At 39.8% G+C, this 16,790-nt stretch overlaps 1 protein-coding gene and 1 long non-coding RNA gene across 3 annotated transcripts in view; both read right to left on the bottom strand.

Moving 5' to 3' along the window:
* LOC134205083 (acyl-CoA Delta-9 desaturase) overlaps positions 1–16,790 on the bottom strand; it is a 93,054-nt gene that overhangs the window by 15,174 nt on the left and 61,090 nt on the right. The gene's annotated exons all lie outside the window — the stretch shown is intronic.
* Positions 15,354–16,306, bottom strand: LOC134205993 (uncharacterized). The gene is made up of 3 exons (XR_009978233.1): positions 16,246–16,306; positions 16,092–16,188; positions 15,354–16,023 (listed from the first exon to the last, which is right to left on the bottom strand). It is a non-coding gene; the product is annotated as an uncharacterized LOC134205993 (long non-coding RNA).

Raw genomic sequence — 16,790 nt, forward strand, 5'->3', positions numbered from 1 at the left:
GCGAATGAACCACGAGTTGCATCAGCTGTTGGGAGAACCATCCATCGTTCACACCGCGAAAATCGAAAGACTGCGGTGGGCCGGGCACGTAGCCAGAATGTCGGACAGTAATCCGGTGAAAATGGTTCTCGACAACGATCCGACGGGAACAAGAAGGCGAGGTGCACAACGGGCAAGGTGGATCGATCAGGTGGAGGACGATTTGCGGACCCTCCGCAGACTGCGTGGTTGGCGAAGTGCAGCCATGGACCGAGCTGAATGGAGAAGACTTTTATGTATTGCACAGGCCACTCCGGCCTTAGTCTGGTAATAAAGAAAAAGGGGAAACGCAAACGATATGTAGAGATTTTGAAAACTGTTCTGTAGCATATAAGAACAGACAAACAGACATAACATTCATGAAATTCTCATCGTTCACTGATTTACTGGTTAAATTAAATAATCATTAGTTGACCAATCCGTCACAAGTGGCGCGCGCATCGGATTTGCTCTAGTTTGACGTTTGCTCGCAAACGCCATCTGGTTCGTGATTTTCCCAACCAAGTGAAAACAGCAGATGTCGTTAGAGATTTTACAACGATGAATTTGATGAGTAAATATTCAATGTGATATGTCTGTTTGTCTGTTATATAAGCATGAAAGCATATGGAGACGCATGGTACAAGTGTACGATTATTTATCTTGTGACTAAACTGTTTATGCAAATTTCATCACATCGCTTTTTAAGGGTGGTATGGACTTCTTAAGTACTGTGCAAATAGATAGGACAAGTAGCAGTCAAGGAAAGATTTTTCTGCTGACATTCCTTGAACAGTACGGAGCTGGCAAGGAAAATGAATAATTTGGCAATAGCAGGCGGCTTGCTGTGAAGAAAACACAAACCGTCATCGTTCCTTGCGAAATAATGCACTGATACATTATTCCGCAAGTAAAGTGACGTTTTGTTTTGTTCATAGATTTTTTTGTTTTTGTTCAATAATTATTACAGATCTCCTGTTTTCAGATTGTTGTGATCTCTAGATGTACCGATACAGGTGGAAGGAAGCGTTGCACATGGCCGTGTTCCTGGAAGAGGCCGTTTGCGTTTGTCAGTCGGTGGCGCTGAACTTTCCAATCCCTTCCTTCTGGTCAACCTTTGATCGTGTGGTGCTTTTCATGGGGTAGCTTGAGCATCTGTATGCGTGTACATATATTGGCATGTAATCATCAGTGTTTCCGGACTGTGTATGCGTCAGTGCATTTTTTTTATCATCACTATGATAGCTATTCCCAAATCGTGTTTTTTGTTGCAGATCTGGTAGATGTAAGGCTACCTCTAAACGTTCGCATTATTAACCACTTCCAACACACCTCCTGCAATGTTTTTAGTAGCTATATATAGTAGCTGTATCGAATCGGCGGTCCTTTAGTACATATGGGAATTATGCGTATGCTTTCGAAGAAAAGATGTGCTGTTTCCATTGTTATCGTAGCTGTTTTTTTTTGCGATTGTTCCGGTTCGTATTTGCTAGTTGAATATTTTTCGCTTAGTTTTTCTTAAAAGGCTTGATAGCAGGGCTTTAACACCTTCTCCTAAATTTCCAAAGGATCAAAATTAACAGATTTGTCTAGGGTCCCTCCAAGAAACTTGGAAGGTTTTTATGCTGACTTTAACAAGGCGAATGAGCAGGCGATCGATCAGATTTGCACCTCCGGAAAGTTCCAAATTTCCCAGCAGGGTTGATTATCTGAGTTGCATTCAATAAGGTATATTTGATTATTTTTAGTACACAAAGTATGAATGGTATGCCATGCTCGCTCAGCATTTAGCCTGCCAAAAACGCCAATTATTACCACCATAAAATAAGATCCAATCTGATGCCGTACCACGCCGCTGCCAACTGCAAAAATGCAATCGACGCGACACCGTAATAAAACTGACCATGTCGCCGATACTTTTATACCACGCCGATGCCTATTGAAGGATCGTTGAAGTAGAAAGTTAAAAGGTTTCATTAGTTTTATTTTCAAGAGATTTCTTGCTCGACAACCACAATCTGTACCACAACGCATGCTTTGGAAAACATTTGTTTTATAAATCCAGCTGAAATTCCATATTTCAGAAATTGTAAGGATTGTTCTTCAGGAATTTTAGGAATTGCTCCAAGAACACCAGGAAATTTCTACTATAACACTTTTGGTATTTCGATCTGAAATTATATGAAAACTTCATTTGAAATTAGTTTGAAAATTTCTTATGAACTTCCTTCATCCGCTTCAACTTCTTGAATGTCTCCTGGAATTTCTTCAGAAACTCTTTTAGGAAATATTTCTAGAATTCCGTCAGGAGGATGTTCATTAGGAAATTCACCCTAAATTTCATAGAAACTGTCAAGAATTTATTCAAAAAATCATCCAGGAATTCCTTCTCGAGTTTCTTGTGAAATTTGTTCAAAAGTTCTTCCAGGAATCGCTTCATGAAATCTTTCAGGAACTCCCTCAGACATTCCCACAAAAATTCCATCGTTAATTCTATCTGAAAAAGGAAGCGCTTGATTTTTTCAACAATAAGGGCTTAGAAATTGTCTCAAATACGTTTAAGATCCAAAACTACAGCAATAATAGTATCTTTACGCTCCATATTTTTTTCATTTGGCTAACACTAAGTTAAATGGGGTCTCACAAGAATGTCCATCCCGATATCCCGATTGTTCTTGTATTAGCAAGCTAGTACTGTTCAAATAAGGAACCAACTGGAAAAGTTCAAGTAGGAATAACCATACCATAAGAGATTTTCGGGTAAATTTCAAAACGAATTTCCGAGAAATATTGTAACATGTAATTTCTCATTGAAGAAAAGCGGGAGAGTTTCTGGAAGAATTTTTCAGGGATATTTCTTTAGAATATTCCGAAGAAATTTCATCCAGGAATTTCCCGCAATTGTGTATCGACTTCTCAAAAAAAGAAGTTTCTACATGAATTCCTTCAGAAGTTATTTCGTCAGTTCCTTAAAGAAATTTCTCCGGAATTTTATCGAGCAGTTCGACTTTTTGGATCAGTTCTTCCAGAAATTCCTCCTTAACTTTCTCCAAGAAATTCTTCAAAAGTTCCTCCTCAAATTCCTCGAGAAATTTCTCCGTACGTTTGTATAGGAGTTTCTCTGGAAGTTGCTCCAAGAACTCCCCCAGAGTAGTTTCTTCATTTCAAGAAATTCCTCCGGATCTTTCAGGTACCTCTTCCGGAAGTTCGTCACGGAATTCCACCGAAAACTTTGCAGGGGGTTGCTCTTCCATGAACAAACGTTTCGAATGACTGGACGAACTATAATAGGAACTCTTGGAGAAACTCTTAAGGTCTGAGGAAAGCTCTCTCGCGGTAGAGCGCTATTTTTGTACAAAAATGTCTATAACTCGGAACTGGGAACGAATTTCGCTTATCCCAACTGACAATCTCTTTGAAATTTATCAAGGAATGCTCCTAGGAAATTTCGTGGAACTACTATTTCCCAAATTTGAATTAAGCTATAAATACTGAACTATTGTACAACGGGGATTTTCGCTTTTCAGTACTTCTCTCCGATGATTTGAGGCATATAGGAACCGAATTTCGCAAAACTCAACTGACAGAAGTTTTGAAATTTCCCAACGATCATTTTGCTGTAATAAAATATGTGACCGCTTTATATTGAAGGAAATTTTTTTTACTTCAACCAACCAAGTCGAATAAGACAAAACGACAAATAATACAAATAAAATAAATAAGACAAATAAGACAGAAACGACAAACAAGACAAATTTGATCAATAAGACAAATAAGACGAATAAGACAAATAAGACAAAAAGAAAAATAAGAATAAAAAGACAAATAAGCAAATAAGAGAAATAAGCCAAATATGACAAATAAGACAAATAAGATAAATAAAACAAATAAGACAAAAAAGACAAATAAGACAAATTGAACAAATGAGACAAATAAGACAAATAAGACAAATAAGACAAATAAGACAAATAAGACAAATAAGACAAAAAATACAAATGAGGAACATCTGGAGGAATTCGTGGAGAAATTTCCGGAGGAATCCCTGGAGGAGCTTCCGGAAAAAATTCAGAGGTATTCCCGGAATTTTCAGAGGTATTCCCTATGGAACTTGTGGTGGATTTCCCGGAGGAACTTCAGCGGGAACTTCCGGAAGAATTCCCGGAGGAAGTTCCTCCGAAAGAGGAAATTCCGGGAATTCCTCCGGAAGTTCCTCCGGGAATTCCTCCGGAAGTTCCTCCGGGAATTCCTCCGGAAGTTCCTCCGGGAATTCCTCCGGAAGTTCCTCCGGGAATTCCTCCGGAAGTTCCTCCGGGAATTCCTCCGGAAGTTCCTCCGGGAATTCCTCCGGAAGTTCCTCCGGGAATTCCTCCGGAAGTTCCTCCGGGAATTCCTCCGGAAGTTCCTCCGGGAATTCCTCCGAAGTTCCTCCGGAAGTTCCTCCGAAGTTCCTCCGGAAGTTCCTCCGAATTCCTCCGGAAGTTCCTTCGAATTCCTCCGAAGTTCCTTCGGAATTCCTCCGGAAGTTCTTTCGGGAATTCCTCCGGAAGTTCCTTCGAATTCCTCCGAAGTTCCTTCGAATTCCTCCGGAAGTTCTTCCGGGAATTCCTCCGGAAGTTCCTCCGGAATTCCTCCGGAAGTTCCTCGGGAATTCCTCCGAAGTTCCTCCGGGAATTCCTCCGGAAGTTCCTCCGGGAATTCCTCCGGAAGTTCCTCCGAATTCCTCCGGAAGTTCCTCCGGAATTCCTCCGGAAGTTCCTCCGGAATTCCTCCGGAAGTTCCTCCGGGAATTCCTCCGGAAGTTCCTCCGAATTCCTCCGGAAGTTCCTCAGGAATTCCTCCGGAAGTTCCTCCGGGAATTCCTCCGGAAGTTCCTCCGGGAATTCCTCCGGAAGTTCCTCCGGAAGTTCCTCCGGGAATTCCTCCGGGAATTCCTCCGGAAGTTCCTCCGGGAATTCCTCCGGAAGTTCCTCCGGGAATTCCTCCGGAAGTTCCTCCAGCAATTCCAAGATTTCTTTCGAAAGTTCCTCTAAGAATTACATCGGAATTCCTGGAGGAACTTCTGGAGGAATTCTAGGTGAAACTTTGGGAGGAAATCTAGGTGAAACTTCCAAACGAATTCCTGGAGAAACTTCCGGAGGATTTCTTAAAGGAACTTCCGGAGGAATTTCTAAAGGAACTTCCGGAGGATTTGCTAAAGGATCTTTCGGACGAATTCTTAAAAAAAAACTTCCGGAGGAATTTCTAAATGAACTTCCGGAGGAATTCCTAAAGGAGCTTCCGGAGGAATTCCTAAAGGAAGTTCCGGAGGAATTACTAATGGAACTTCCGGAAGAATTCTCAAATGAACTTCCGAAAAAATTCCTTAAGGAACTTCCGGAGGAATTCCCAAAGGAACTTCCGGAGGAATTCCTGAAGGAGCTTCCGGAGAAATTCCTAAAGGAACTTCCAAAGGAATTTTTAAAGGAACTTCCGGAAGAATTCCTGAAGGAACTTCCGGAGGAATTCCTAACGGAACTTCCGGAGGAATTCCTAAAGGAACTTCCGGAGGAATTCCTAAAGAAACTTCCGGAGGAATTGCTAACGGAACTTTCGGAGGAAATCCTAAAGGAACTTCTGGAGGAATTCCTTAAAGAACTTCCCGAGGAATTCCTAAAGGAACTTTCGGAGGAATTTCTTGAGGAATTTCCATAGGAATTTTTAAAGAAACTTCCGGAGGAATTCCTTAAAGAACTTCCCGAGGAATTCCTAAAGGAACTTGGGAGATCGAATATTTTCCAGAAATTCCCAAGAGGATCCACCGAAAGACTTTCTGGAGGAACTTTCGGAAGAATTCTTAAAGGAACTTCCGAAGGAAATCCTAAAAGGATTTCCAGAAGAATCTCCGAAGGATCTTCCGGAGGACTTCCTCAAGCAACTTCCAGAGGAAATCCTCAAAAATCTTCGGGATGGAACTCTTCGAGGAATTCCTGAAGCAACTTTCGGACAATTACCCGGATGAATTTCTGAAGAAACATCCTCAGAAATTCGCGAAGAAACGTCTGAAGGAATCTCTAAAGAAACGATTGTTCTTGTATTAGCAAGCTAGTACTGTTCAAATAAGGAACCAACTGGAAAAGTTCAAGTAGGAATAACCATACCATAAGAGATTTTCGGGTAAATTTCAAAACGAATTTCCGAGAAATATTGTAACATGTAATTTCTCATTGAAGAAAAGCGGGAGAGTTTCTGGAAGAATTTTTCAGGGATATTTCTTTAGAATATTCCGAAGAAATTTCATCCAGGAATTTCCCGCAATTGTGTATCGACTTCTCAAAAAAAGAAGTTTCTACATGAATTCCTTCAGAAGTTATTTCGTCAGTTCCTTAAGGCTTCATGACATGTCATTCAGAATGGCTGCCTTGCGGCTTACCAACACAGTCAAACAATCACCCACCCCACCCACTCGGATATGCACCGATAATTTTAATTCATATACTGACTACATACCTGACCATCTTCTCACTAAAAAAGTAAATCTGGACTTAGTTCGAAGTTCAATCTACGCGGCAGTATGATGATATCATCACATAGCGCTAATTTGGGGAATATATATAAGCAAGTGAACAAAGTGAAAAAATTCCCCCCAGTAACGCACCATGCCAACGACGTCGCCGGTTTCAACACTCTGCACGTCGTCGGTAGCGTCGTATGCAAGCAATCATTGATCAGCAACAGACAGTGATGTCGATATGAACTATTGTGGAATCATAGCGAAAACATGTAAAATATCTATAAAATTAATCAATCTTTTCCTAACGCATTATGTATTGATGCAGTAATAATATCTTATTGAATCTGTTTTGAAGTGCATTGTAAAAACTGAAAAATCGGAGCGAAAAATGATCTTGTTATTGGTGTGTTTGAGCAGCTGGCAACAACGGTTTAAGATGTAAACATAAACAGCCAGCATCGTGAAAACAAAATTTATAAATATTCATCTAAACCAAAGAAGAACTGATGCTTTTCTGACAAATTCCATCAGTTAATCCCATCCTTAGATTGTATTGATTAATACTGCGTCTAAATTGGGCTGAATTCTTCCGAATAAGTGCAATGTTTACTTTTGTCGGATGTTAACAAAAAATGAATCCCACGTGTATGCTTACTGAATTGGTATTGGAAGTTTCCACCACTACAAATTCATGGTTGATGATTTTTATGACACAATCACATAGAAATTTGAGTGTCACAACGCTTCACCTTAAAGAAATTTCTCCGGAATTTTATCGAGCAGTTCGACTTTTTGGATCAGTTCTTCCAGAAATTCCTCCTTAACTTTCTCCAAGAAATTCTTCAAAAGTTCCTCCTCAAATTCCTCGAGAAATTTCTCCGATATAGTTTATTTATTTCGTCAAACATAATGTAGACTACATTAAAAAACTTATAACTATGTTCTATTGTAACTAATGTTCCTAAAATATTTTCTTAGGCTCATACGAGGCATGGCTAAATCAATTGCTTCACAATACTGATTGTAAACAGACATCATTTGATTCATTGGACTAAATTTTGCATAATTTGTTCGATGATGACAGGTGGCAAACAAGTTTCGATTTCTCAATTGCCGAGTAGGAGTGTAAAAATTTAAACAAGACAATAGTTTGGTGGAATCAATGCGGTGCGAAACAATATCATTCACAAATGAGATCATGGCAAATTCACGACGCTTTTTAATGATTGGATATCTATAAGCATACATCGCGCCTCGTACGACGGAAGTGGGAATGTTGTCCACCCTAATTTGCGTAAGGCATATAAAAGGAATTGCTTTTGAATTGATTCTATTCGATCATCATGTGATTTCATATACGGAGACCATACAATGCTACAATATTCTATAATTGATCTGACATACGCAACGTACAAAGTTTTAATTGTATAAGGATCTTGAAAGTTATAACTAAATCTTTTAATAAAACTGAGCATATTTGTTGCTCTATGGATAATAGTGTTGTAGTGGTCAGTAAAGGTTAGCTTAGCATCTAAGATTACACCCAAATCTCTAACCCTTTCACATTTTTGTACTGGTTGATTTCCTAGAGTTACAGTTATCGATGGTGTGCTCCGTTTTCTACTGAAAGTGATCAAATTACATTTCTTGACATTAAGTTGTAGTAAGCTTTTGTTACACCAGTTATACGTACGTTTGTATAGGAGTTTCTCTGGAAGTTGCTCCAAGAACTCCCCCAGAGTAGTTTCTTCATTTCAAGAAATTCCTCCGGATCTTTCAGGTACCTCTTCTGGAAGTTCGTCACGGAATTTCTCCGAAAATTTTGCAGGGAGTTGCTCTTCCATGAGCTCTTTCGAATGACTGGACAAACTATAATAGGAACTCTTGGAGAAACTCTTAAGGTCTGAGGAAAGCACTCTCGCAGTAGAGCGCTATTTTCGTACAAAAATGTCTATAACTCGGAACTGGGAACGAATTTCGCTTATACCAACTGACAATCTCTTTGAAATTTATCAAGGAATGCTCCTAGGAAATTTCGTGGAACTACTATTTCCCAAATTTGAATTAAGCTATAAATACTGAACTATTGTACAACGGGGATTTTCGCTTTTCAGTACTTCTCTCCGATGATTTGAGGCATATAGGAACCGAATTTCGCAAAACTCAACTGACAGAAGTTTTGAAATTTCCCAACGATCATTTTGCTGTAATAAAATATGTGACCGCTTTAAATATTGAAGGCAAGACTTTTTACTTCAACCAACCAAGTCGAATAAGACAAAAACGACAAATAATACAAATAAAATAAATAAGACAAATAAGACAGAAACGACAAACAAGACAAATTTGATCAATAAGACAAATAAGACGAATAAGACAAATAAGACAAAAAAGAAAAATAAGAATAAAAAGACAAATAAGCAAATAAGACAAATAAGCCAAATAAGACAAATAAGACAAATAAGATAAATAAAACAAATAAGACAAAAAAGACAAATAAGACAAATAGAACAAATGAGACAAATAAGAAATATGAGACAAATAAGACAAGTAAGACAAATAAGACAAAAATACAAATAAGGAACATCTGGAGGAATTCTTGGAGAAACTTCCGGAGGAATTCCCTGAGGAGCTTCCGGAAAAAATTCAGAGGTATTCCCGGAATTTTCAGAGGTATTCCCTATGGAACTTGTGGTGGATTTCCCGGAGGAACTTCAGCGGGAACTTCCGGAAGAATTCCCGGAGGAAGTTCCTCCGAAAGAGGAAATTCCGGGAATTCCTCCGGAAGTTCCTCCGGGAATTCCTCCGGAAGTTCCTCCGGGAATTCCTCCGGAAGTTCCTCCGGGAATTCCTCCGGAAGTTCCTCCGGGAATTCCTCCGGAAGTTCCTCCGGAAGTTCCTCCGGGAATTCCTCCGGGAATTCCTCCGGAAGTTCCTCCGGGAATTCCTCCGGAAGTTCCTCCAGCAATTCCAAGATTTCTTTCGAAAGTTCCTCTAAGAATTACATCGGAATTCCTGGAGGAACTTCTTGAGGAATTCTAGGTGAAACTTTGGGAGGAAATCTAGGTAAAACTTCCAAACGAATGCCTGGAGAAACTTCCGGAGGATTTCTTAAAGGAACTTCCGGAGGAATTTCTAAAGGAACTTCCGGAGGATTTGCTAAAGGATCTTTCGGACGAATTCTTAAAAAAAACTTCCGGAGGAATTCCTAAATGAACTTCCGGAGGAATTCCTAAATGAACTTCCGGACGAATTCCTAAAGGAACTTCCGGAGGAATTCCTAAAGGAACTTCCGGAGGAATTCCTAAAGGAACTTCCGGAGGAATTCCTAAAGGAACTTCCGGAGGAATTCCCAAAGGAACTTCCGGAGGAATTCCTGAAGGAGCTTCCGGAGAAATTCCTAAAGGAACTTCCAAAGGAATTTTTAAAGGAACTTCCGGAAGAATTCCTGAAGGAACTTCCGGAGGAATTCCTAACGGAACTTCCGGAGGAATTCCTAAAGGAACTTCCGGAGGAATTCCTAAAGAAACTTCCGGAGGAATTGCTAACGGAACTTTCGGAGGAAATCCTAAAGGAACTTCTGGAGGAATTCCTTAAAGAACTTCCCGAGGAATTCCTAAAGGAACTTTCGGAGGAATTTCTTGAGGAATTTCCATAGGAATTTTTAAAGAAACTTCCAGAGGAATTCCTAAAGGAACTTCCGAAGGAATTCATAAAGGAACTTGGGAGATCGAATATTTTCCAGGAATTCCCAAGAGGATCCACCGAAAGACATTCTGGAGGAACTTCCGGAAGAATTCTTATAGGAACTTCCGAAGGAATTCCTAAAAGGATTTCCAGAAGAATCTCCGATGGATCTTCCGGAGGACTTCCTCAAGCAACTTCCAGAGGAAATCCTCAAAAATCTTCCGGATGAAACTCTTCGAGGAATTCCTGAAGCAACTTTCGAACAATTACCCGGATAAATTTCTGAAGAAACATCCTCAGAAATTCGCGAAGAAACGTCTGAAGGAATCTCTAAAGAAACTTCCGGAGGAATTCCTGAAGGAACTTCCGGAAAAATACTAAGAGAAACTTTCAGAGGAATTCGTAAAGATTCCTAACGGAACTTCCGGAGGAATTCCTAGAGGAACTTCCGGAGAAATTCTTAAAGGAACCTCCAGAGGAATTTCTAAAGGAATTTCCGGGGGAATCCTTTCAAAACCTTCAAGAGGAATTTCTGTGGAACTTCCGTAAGAATTCATAAAAGATCTTTCAGAGGAATCCCTAAAGAAACGTTCGGAGGAACTCCTAACGGAACTTCCAGAGCAATTCATAGAGTAACTTCCGAAGAAATTCCTGGAGGAACTTTTGGAGGAATTGCTAGAGGAACTTCCGGAGGAATACTAAGGGAAACTTTCGGAGGAACTTCTGGAGAAATTCGTAACGGTACTTCCAGACGAATTCGTAAAGGAACTTCCGAAAAAAATCCTAGAGAAACTTCCGGAGGAATTCCTAAAGGAACTTCTAGAGGAATTTATGAAGGAACTTCGGAAGGAATTCCTAAAGGAATTTTCGGAGAATCCCTCAAAAAGCTCCTGGTGGAATTCCTAGAGGACTTTCTGAAGAACTTCGGGAGCAATTCGTAAAGGAACTTCCGTTGAAGTTCCTATAGCAACTTCCGGAGAAACTCCTAAAAAAACTTCCAGAGGAATTTCTAAAGGAACTTCCGAAGGAATTTGTAAGGAACTTCCGGAGGAATTTTAAAAGGAATTTCCTTAGGAATTTCAAAAGGAACTTCCGGAGAAATTCCCAAATGAACTTCCGGAGGAATTCCCAAAGGAACTTCCGGAGGAATTCACAAACGAACTCCCGGAGGAATTCCTAAAGGAACTACCGGAGAAATTTCTAAGGGAACTTGCTGAGGAATTCCTTAAAGAACTTTTGGAGGAATTCCTAAAGGATCTTTAGGAGAAATTTGTAACGGATCTTTCTTTGGAAAAGCTCTCCTGGATGCTATTTGGGAAATCCACCCTAAGTTTATTCGAAATCTTAAAAGACCTTCAGAAATTCCTACTCGACATTTTTCTGGAACTTGATTAAGTTTAGCGACATAAAAAATCCTATGTAATTTTTCTCCATAAAAATTCCTCCATAATGTCATCCTATAAATCCTCCAGGAATTCATCCTGGAGTGTCTTCAGGAACACCTCCTGGAGTAAGGCCGAGTTCATCTAGGAAGTCTTCCTGGAGTTCCTTCAGAAATTTTCCCTAGATTTCCTCCAGGAATTTTTGAGTTCCACTGGGCATTCCACCTGCATTTTTTTCTAACTAATTTCCAGGATTTTTTCAGAAATTACTCCTGGAGTTTGTCCAGTTGTTCCTTCTGGAGTTCTTTCAGGGAGTTACCTTGGAATTCCTCCAAGAATTTGTCATGAATAGGATTCCTCACGGAGTTCCTGAAGAAATTCCTCCTGGAGTAACTTCAAGAGCGCAACTGGAAGAAATCTAGGAGGAACTTTGGGAATGATTGTAGGTGGAACTCCGGGATGAACTCCAGGATAAATTTCTTAAGGAACTGCAGAGCGAGATCCAGAAGTAATTCCTGGATTCCTGGAGATGTATTACTGGGGGAACTCCATGAGGAATTCCTGAAAGAATCGAAAGATAAATGTTTCGAAGAACTCCAGAAAACATCTTGGAGGAACTCCTGGATGAACCACAAGAAAAATTCCTGGAGCAAGTCGAGAAGTCATAGAAAAATTCCTCAATCAACTCCATGAAGAACTCCTGAACTAGTTCTGGTATGAGTACCTGGAGAATGTCCAAGGTGAGCTCCTGAAGAAACTTCAATGGTGAATTCCTAGAAGAACTCCGTGATGAATTTCACAAGGAACACTTGGAGAAACGCCGGGATATATTGCTGGAGGAACTTCAGGATAAGTTGCTGTAGGAAATCCCAAAAAAATCACAGGAGAAATATTTAGAGGAACTAAAAGCAAAAGTCCTGGAGGTACTCCAGAATGAATTCCTTGAGCAATTTCTAGAGGAACTTCAGAAGAAATTCCTGGAAAAACTCCATTAGGAATTCCTGGACAATCTCCAGGAGAAGGAACGCTAAAAGAAATTATTGATAGAGTTCCAGGAGGAGGTCCAGGATGCATTCCTGGTGGAACTTCAGGAGGAATTCCAAGAGATTCTTCAGAAGGAAGCCCTTAAGCAATTTTGGAATGAATCTCTTGAGGATTTTCAGGAACAAATTCTGGAAATTCAGGAACTCCAGGAGCAATTCCTGGAGGAACTCAGTGAGGGATTCGTGGACTTACATCAGGTTGAATTCTTGAAAGAAGTCGAGGATGAATTCCTGGAGGAACTGTTGACGGAATCCTAAGAGACATATTTATAGGAACTTCAGAAAAAATCTAGGTGTACTTCAGAATGAGCTCAAGGAGGACTTCCTGGAGGAACTACGGAAGGAATTCCTAAACTAACTTAAGGATACATTTCTGGAGAAACTTCAAGATGATTTCCACTAGGTATTTCTGGAGAATCTCCAGGAAGAATTCATGAAGGAACTTCAGGAGGAATTCCTGGACTTACTTTAAGATGAGTTTCAGGAGATATTTCTGGAGGAACTCCACGATAATTTGCAGGAGAATCTCTAGGAGGAATTACCAGAGGAACTCCTGAAAGAAGAACATTAGAAATAAGTGGTGGAATTCAATGGGATTGTACAAACTCGTCTTATGACAAGTGAAGACATTCTACTAAAAAGCTCAAAATAATTTTCTTAACAATTAGAAATATTTGAAGGAACTCCAAGAGAAATTTCTGAACGAGCTCCTGGACGAACTCTAAGAAGTGTTACTGCAGGAATTCCCGGATGAATTTCTGGAAGAAGTATAGAAGGATTTTCCTAAGGAACGCCTGGAGAAATTCCTGGTAGAGTTACAGGAGTTCTAGGAGGAATTCATGGTGGAATACCTAGAGGATCTTCAGGAGGAAGTCCTCAAGGAATTTCGGATTAAATTCCTGGAGGAATTCCAGAAAAAAAATGCTGAAGGAATTCCAGGAACTCCAAGAGCAATACCTGGAGGAATTTCACGAGGAATATGTGGACTTACTTCTGGGAGATTTTTTGGAAGAAGTTCAAGATAAATTCCTGGAGCAACTTCACTAATTTCTGGAGAAACTGCTGAAGGAATTCTAAAAAAAATATTCGTAGGATCTCCAAGAGGAACTCCGAAAGGATTCCTGCTGGAACACTCCAATAGAAACGCATGAAGGAATCATAAGAGAAATATTTGCAGGAACTCCAGAATAAATTTCCGAAATAACTATAAAAGGGATTTCAGAAGGAACCCCAGGATGAATTATTGGAGGAATTCCAGGAGGAGTTCCTGGAGGAACTCAGTGAGATTTCAGAAGAAACTTCGCGATGAATTTCTGGAGAAACAATGCCTAGAGAAACTCTAAAAGGAATTCCTGGAGAAACTCCAGCATGTATTTCTGGAAAAACTCCAGGATAAACTTCAGGAAGAATTTTTGTAGATGAAAGATGAGTCAGCCCTTTTTCAAAGAATCCATCCCTCGGAAAGCTCAAAAAGTATTGCAAATCTTGTTATTAGTCGGTTGGATTTCACTGTTGGAAGGAGATTCTCTCTATCCCGCGGGTTTCGCGTAAGTGTCTCTGCTGGCGGACTATCTATTTTTGGCCCTTCATACAGCAGTGCATTGATAGCAGAATGATCATTGAATTACACTGTACTATTGAGTGGAACCGTATGCAGAGCAAGACTCAAGCCAGGATGGTGGATAACTACATACATACATACATGAAAGATGAGTCAGCATAGGGCTGAACATCTCTATAACATATAAGGAAATTTTTTGGAGGTGCTTCGGTAGAATCTTCTGGGCTAATTCTAGGTGAAATTTTTGGAGAATATCCAGAAGAAAATCCTGGGGAGGAACCCCAAGAGAAACATTTGGAGGAACTACAGGAGAAATTTATCGAGTAATTCCTGGAGAAACTTCAAGAGGAATTCCTGACGAAAAAAATCCCAGAGGAGTTCAGGTCTAGTCCCTGGAGGAAGTCCTGTGGAAGTTTCAGGAGGAACTTCTGGTGGAATTTCTTGAGAGATTTATGGCCTAATTCCAAGAGAAATTCTTGGAAGAACTTTAGGACGATTACCCGGAGCAATTACAAGAGGAACATCTTTAGGATAAACTCCTGGATCAACTGAGGCTATCATGGCTCCTGGAACCTGATTGGTTATCCTCAGTATTTGAAAATTGCTTTAGATTTTTCAACGTAATAGACTAATATTTTTAAATATTTATAAGATTACTGATTCTGTAACCAACAATATGATGACCACTTTTATATTACTGTTCCACAATATCAAACACCATAAAAGTTTGTTTTATACTTTTTTGGCGGATGTTTGCTATTATTTTGTTTATTTTTCAATAATTGTTCTGTTCAGCTAAAAGAGAAATCATAGAGTAATTCACGCGAAAATGTGCGATATTCAAACCATCGCATCGCCTCTCTTCATCACGATCTTCACATTGAACTTCGAAAATTGACATACCGAATTCCGAATTTCTCCAATATTCTTTAAAATCACAAAATAATCATTAGATTTGCATGACTAAAATGTATGATACTCATCCAAAAATTTCTTCTACTCCATATCATGTTGCATACATGCAGTGTGGTACGACTGGAATGCCACATGCTGGATGACCACAAAAAGACTGCGAAAATTATGCAATGGATTTGCCTTCAGTAGCCGATTTTTGATATATAACCACAGATTCTTCTGTTGAAAAAAATGGCTGAGATGTGGATGGTCAAACCTTGGTACTTTACGGTTCGGTATTTTTATTACAAATCATGCGTTGGCATTTACGGTTAGTTTCGCTGTGTGTTTGGCGAGATATAAATATGTGGGAATTGTTTAGAATCAGAGTTACAGTACTAGTTTTCAGAATTTTCCCTCCTGATAGGCAGCTGGGGAAATTGTAACTAATTAGCCGTCTTTGCAGTCCTGCGCGGTGTGTGATACGAAATTTAAAAAAAATATAATAATTTAGATCGCTACCCCATATCAAACTCACACAATTCTATAAGCCGGCTTTTTATTTGGCAGTTTTTTTTTGTTTCCGCATGGTGTGTCGGTGCCCATTCCGTCTTTGCCACGCTCCTGACCCCACGTGCCAGCTTCAAAGGGCTCCTAAAAGCCGTCATCTTACCGCACTCCAGAAGACAGGTAAGTGCCGTAAATGAGTTGTGTGAGGGTTTTCAAGTTTCATTCGATATTTTCCCTGTAGTTTCGTTGCATGGCTTGTTACTCCAAGTCGAACTACTTGGGAATCTCCGTCCATTACTGTCCTGAAGTGTGTCGGGATTTTCGGTTGGCAAGAACTTGACATGTGATGATATTGGTCGTCCACGTGCTATCAGTAGAGCCAGATTTCCAAGTCCATATTTAATTGGCCAGCTGGTGTACCTGGAAAATATTTGGTATCTACAGTAGAACCAAAACAGATTAACTAAAATTCCCCTGAGCTTTCATAACACTGAAAACAAACCCACCGTTCCTCCACGGAGATGGTTCATTGGCACACATAACTATTAAAAAGCCTCGCCAGGCCAGGCTACAAAACCTTATGTTGATTTTGATCTAATATTCCTACAATAGAATAGGTATTTAAAACAAATAAAAGTGCTAGTATTTTAAATTACTTACCTGCATGATGACATTTTTGCCAAATCGACTGACGAATGAATGCAAATATTATTCATTCGCCTACTTTTATGATTTCATTTACATCAAAATTACTTTGGTAATTTGATCAAATTTTCCTTGAGCATTTTCCTTAAGAACTGCATACTAAGCTTTATCAAATAAATGAAGGAGTGTGCAAGCATTTGTATGGAACTTGTATTATGGGAAACCTGTACCTAATTGCATGTTGGGAAGTACATGTTCTTAACTAACATGTCGAAAACTGCGATCAAGAAATCATCAGAATCATGATTCCAAACAGCAGGTGGCCGGGCGTCTTCTAAGCGGTTTTCTCAATCCCTTCCAGGTTGCCTTATCCACCTCATCTAGTTTTCTGTAGTTTGCTAGTTCAGAGAAGGGTCATTTGGCCGAAACTCATTCGGCCGAATGCCACTAGGCCGAAACCCATCTGACCAAACGGATTATCCGGCCGAACAGGACATTTGGCCGAATTGGTCATTTGACCGAATAGGACATTTCGCCGAATATGACATTTGGCCGAATAG

Source organism: Armigeres subalbatus, chromosome 1 (genome assembly GCF_024139115.2).
Source record: "Armigeres subalbatus isolate Guangzhou_Male chromosome 1, GZ_Asu_2, whole genome shotgun sequence".
NCBI classification, from domain to species: Eukaryota; Metazoa; Arthropoda; class Insecta; order Diptera; family Culicidae; genus Armigeres; species Armigeres subalbatus.